The sequence below is a fragment of the Tupaia chinensis genome, unplaced genomic scaffold (assembly GCF_000334495.1).
Source record: "Tupaia chinensis unplaced genomic scaffold, TupChi_1.0 Scaffold000159_1, whole genome shotgun sequence".
Classification (NCBI taxonomy): Eukaryota; Metazoa; Chordata; class Mammalia; order Scandentia; family Tupaiidae; genus Tupaia; species Tupaia belangeri.
In genome coordinates this window covers 3,668,916-3,674,132 of record NW_006159630.1, presented here as the reverse complement: position 1 = coordinate 3,674,132, position 5,217 = coordinate 3,668,916, and the positions used below count along the sequence as shown (strand labels likewise).

Sequence of the window (5,217 nt, the reverse complement as noted above, 5' to 3'; positions counted from 1 at the left end):
CCACGTCGGTGTAGACAGTGAGGGAGCCTGAACTCGCCGTCTGAAAGAGCAGACATTCTCCATGGGCCTCGGCCTCCCTGGGCCCACCAGGCCGGCAGGTGCGGGAGGTGGCCAAGAGCCCGGCCCCGCCCCCGCACAGGGGACCAGCTCTGCACAGGACCCAGGTGTGTGTGCGACTCAGGGTCCCCACGACGGCCATCTCAACAGCCATCCTGTGTCCTCGCTCAGCAATGCTGACCGTGGCCCGATGACCTCTGACACCGGCACTTCTCCCAGGGAGACATTTCTTCCCAGCCGGGGCTGCTCGCCTGCCTCCCAGCCCGAGCCTGCAGTCCGTGCTGGGCAGGGGTCGTTCCAGGGGCCAGGACGGACAGCTGAGACACCTGTGCTTTTAGAAGCAGCGGCATGGAGGGGCCTCGAGAGCATCGTGTTGGTGCTGGTGCATTTGGGAGGGCAGCTTCGGGGACGTCCGCACCCCGGCTGCACGCAGGAAGGGGCCATCTGCGGTACCCCGGCCACGCATAGGAAGGAACCGTCTGCGGAACCCCGGCCATGTGCAGGAAAGGACCATCTGCGGGACCCCAGCCGCGCATAGGAAGGGGCCATCTGTGGGATCTCAGCCGCGCATAGGAAGGGGCCGTCTGTGGGATCCCAGCCGCACATAGGAAGGGGCCGTCTGCGGGATGTCCACACCCCAGTCACACCCAGGGAGGCGTTGTCTCTGCTTGTGATGCCCAAGGCCCTGCTCCACCTCTCCAGGCCCAACCGGGGCAGTGTCTAGCCAGTGCAGGCCATGGGTACACACATGTGGGCCTAACTAGAGTGTCCAGGCCTGAGGGGACAGGCCAGGACTGCCCAGCCTCCTGCTCTGCCCCCAGGGTTCCAAACTCTTCCTACCAGCCGGGCCTTTTAGTGTGAAACTAGATGGGTGCTGCCTCCGGGGGGTTACCCAGAGAAGTTCTGGGCTAGGGATGAATGGGGACAGGCACAGCTGGAGCCCCCATGCGTCCCCTAACCCTGACAGGACACAGCAGAATGGCACGTCTCAGAAGAGTTCTGCTGCCCCTCTGCATCACCTCCGGTCGTGGCGTGCCCACCTCCAAGCTCAGCCTGTGACACTCACCGGTGACTTCGTCCAGGAAATGTTAGGAGACGTCTGCCCTGTCAAAAGGCCTTGGAAAAAATGGCTGATTTCCAGGTAGGTCTCCGGCTCTCGCAAGTTTACCAGGTGTCCTGCATTGGGGATGATTCTGAAAGAGACAGGAGTTGGCATGTCCCCACCTCTAAGGCACCGACATAGCCCCCATCCCAGGGGGATAGAAACAAGACGCCCCCACCCAAGAGAAAAGACGCACGTGTCCCCTGGGACACTCTCACTCCTACGCTTGTCCCCGTGCTGGCTCCCTCACCAGGCGGGGTGACAGTACGCGGTCCAGCCTTGCAAGGGAACACGCCGCGAGCAGGAGCGAGGCTCTGACATGCGTCACAGCACACGCAGACCTCGGGGACACTAAGCAAAGGCCCCGGATATAGAGGGACATCGGGAACCAGCATGGGAAGCAGGCATGTGGCCGGCAGGGCTGGGGGCCGGGGAGGGTGACCGTGGAGGTGCAGGGTGCTTTTATGAGGGCACAAAGGAGTGGAACTAGAAAGAGCAGGTGATTACGCAACACGGGCCTCACTAAAGCCACCGCGGTGAGCATGTCAAAGGGGTCTTCTTGGGGTCAGCACGTGGCATGATGGTAAAGGGGCTGGACTCCTACGAGGCCGAGCACGGCTCGAGTCCCAGACCCAGTGGCTTGAAAATCACACTGGAAATGTGCGTGTGTGGCCAAAACTCTGAGAGGAGAAAGGAGGAGAAGGACTGCAGTGTGGCCGCCCCCCAGGGGTGATTGCTCACTTTCTCTCACTCTGTCTCTGGCATGCCTACAGCAAAGAAAAAAAAAGAAAAAAAAAAGTGGGGCGCTGTTAATGCACGTTATATGAATTGCACCTCAATGGAAGAAAGCAGCACAACCCACAGTGTGCCCCCGACGCCAGGCTGCCCTCCCGTACGGGCCCTACCGAGCACCCACACTGCCCTGCACCGAGCTGAGCAACACGAGGTGTCTCACAGGAAAGCAGAAAACACACAGGTGTGCAGGCAGGGCCTCTGAGAAGTGATGAGACCGCAAGGCTCTGGCCTCCTGGGTGGACCAGTGCCTCTACCTCGAGAGTGGGTGGGTTATCCTGGAGGTGGGCTCTGGTGAAAAGGACGAGGCCGACCCTTCCTCTGCCTCGCTGCATACTTGCCCTTTGTCTCTGCGCTGAATGATGAGGCAGGAAGGCCTCCCCATGCAGCTCCTTGACCCTGGACTTCCCAGCCTCCAGAACTGTAGAACTAAATCTGTTCTTTTCATCTATTTAATTATTATTTTATTGTTTCCAATGTGCCAGAGAGTGCACGGACTTGGCAGAGAGAAAGAGAGAAAGTGAGAAATCATCCCCCAGGGTGATGGCCACACTGAAATCCCTTCTCCTCCATTCTCCTCTTGGGATTTTAGACACAGAGGCACGCCCAGCATGAGTTTTAATGGCCAGGTCCAAGACTTGAACTGTGGTCAACTACATGGGAGACCAGCAATGTAACCATTATACCAATTGCTGGTCCCATCCCAACGTGTTATATAAACTGCTGGGTCTGGGATTCGAACCACATAGTCGGCTATGTGGGATCCAGCACCTTGTGAGTTCACACCACTGGCTGGCCCTGACTCCTCCTTACATTACATGGTCTGTGGGATTCCGTTAAGCAGTCCTGAGGCAGGCTGGGCAGGGGCGGCGGGGAGAGCCTGATGGGGCCTGTGAGTGAGTTGAGAAACTCTTTAAGAATCATTGCTTGCTCCCTTCATGAGCCATCACCACAGTGGGTGCTATCCTCCAAAGAAATATTCATACACTTACATGCAGTTCAAATCCCAGACCTGGTGGCATGCGTCCAGGGTCCCAAAGGAGGGGGAAATGGAAGGGGAGGGACTGTGTTATGACCATGCCCCATGGGGGGCACTTCCTTACTTTTCCTCCCTCTCTCTCATTTGTCTCCTGTGAGCACATGTGCCCTCTGGCAAAATTTTAAAAATAATAAAATAAATAAAAACAAAAATACAGTAAGGTAGCAGATTTTATGTATGTCTTAACCATAGTTTTTTAATTACTTTCTTGGAGAGGTTTTTTCTATAGCGTGTGTGCACTCACCAGAAAGACAGAGAGAGACCGAAAGTGAGAAATCATCTTCAAGGGGCATGGCCACGCCGCAATCCCTTCTCCATTCTCCTCTCAGGAACTTGAACACGTACGCACACGTGCCCGGCATGAGTTTAAGCCACTGGGTTCAGGACTCAAACCACAGTCGACTACATGGGAGTCCAGCAACATAGCCATTATGCCAACTGCAGGTCCCCACAGTTTTTATAATATAATTTTGGGCCAGATGGTGTCTGAGTGGTTTAAACTGCTGTATTCTCACATGGGCAACTGAGCAGTTCAAGTCCCAGACCAGAGGCTTGGAAACAGAGCAGGCACGTGTGTATGTGTGCCCAAAATCCTGAGAGGAGATCAGAGTTGAAAAAACTGTGGTATGGCCATGCCTCTGTGGGGGTGATTTCTCATTTCCTTCCCTCTCTCTCTGGCAAACACACATGCTCTATAGCAAAACTTAAATAAATAAATAAAATTAATACTTATATACCCAAACCCATTAAATTACTCTCTGCATGGACAGATTGCATGGCGTGCGAATTAAAGCAGTTCCCTTTCTCCACGGTGTCATTCCGTGGTCTCGATGAGCCGCAGTCAAGCCGAGGTTGGAAATTACTAAATGGGAAATTCCAGACATTAAACGATTCGCAAGTTCTCAGTCACTTGCTGTCCCAGGAGCCGGAGGCAAGCTTGCACACCTCTCGGCACCCACCCAGCTGTCGTCCTCCTGCGTGTGCTTCCTGCCTAGCTGTCACTTAGTGGCCCTCACAGTGGGTCAGGGATTCAGCACTAGCCAGGGTTTCGGGCACCCCGGGGGTCTTGGCACAGATGCCCATGGACACTCCTGTGCATCTCAGTGAAGCTGGTAAAATACACGTGTGTGTGCGTGTGTGCACGTGTGTGTGTGTGTAAGTCTAAGCCCCAGAACCTGTGAGTGTGACCATATTTGGAAAAGAGGTCTTTGCAGATGTAACTGAGTTCAAGCTTTTGAGATGAGAACACACGAGACTGGGGGAGACCCTCAATCCTGTGACTGGTGTTCTTATCAGAAAGGCAGAGGTATGAGACACAGAGCTGGTGGAGGCCACGTGAGAATGGAGGTGGACACTGGGGTGATGCTGTTCCACACCAAGGGATACCCAGGGCCCCCAAAGGCTGGGCAGGGCAGGGGAGACCCTCCCCTGGAGTCTTTGGAGCAATCATGCTGCCCCTTGACACCCGACCTCCAGGACAGAGAGGGACTGCACTGCTGTTGCTCTGAGCCCTCCTGGGCCCCAGGACACTAGCACACCTCAGAGGGCCAGACCCAGGCTGGAGAGTGGGGTGGTGGGCCTGTTCCTGGCAAGGGTGAGAGGGGCTCAGACGTGCTGGAAAGGGAGAGGCTGTCCTGCCTACAGCTGGCCCCTCCACGCAGGACCAGGTGCGAGGCAGGCAGCTGACCTGTACCCTGGAGAAGGTAGGAGAGCTGGAGAGCCAGGGCCCCAGTTACAAGAGGAGCTGGCCACGTAGGCACAGGCAGCAGCCTCCTCTCTAGGGCGACACCGGCCTCAGGGCAGGCTGGACGTATTTAGAGTAGAGGGGGGCTAGCCCACCCTGCGAGGGCCCCTCTTAGAGTAGAGGGGGGCTAGCCCGCCCCGTGAGGGCTCCCTTTTAGAGTAAAGGGGGGCTAGCCCGCCCCGCGAGGGCCCCTCTTAGAGTAGAGGGGGGCTAGCCCGCCCCGTGAGGGCTCCCTTTTAGAGTAAAGGGGGGCTAGCCCGCCCCGCGAGGGCCCCTCTTAGAGTAGAGGGGGGCTAGCCCGCCCCGTGAGGGCTCCCTTTTAGAGTAAAGGGGGGCTAGCCCGCCCCGCGAGGGCCCCTCTTAGAGTAGAGGGGGGCTAGCCCGCCCCACGAGGGCTTGGATAAGTGTAAGCACAGCACGTCTGGAGTTCGGATGTGGATTTCGTTTATTTCATTTTATGAATCATAAAGACGGGAGTCTGAA

At 56.6% G+C, this 5,217-nt stretch overlaps 1 non-coding gene across 1 annotated transcript; it reads right to left on the bottom strand.

Moving 5' to 3' along the window:
- Positions 1-6: 6 nt before the first annotated feature.
- On the bottom strand, positions 7-1,608 carry LOC102501781 (uncharacterized). The gene is made up of 3 exons (XR_003548974.1): positions 1,410-1,608; positions 1,124-1,250; positions 7-40 (listed from the first exon to the last, which is right to left on the bottom strand). It is a non-coding gene; the product is annotated as an uncharacterized LOC102501781 (transcript).
- Between the last annotated feature and the right edge of the window lie 3,609 nt (positions 1,609-5,217).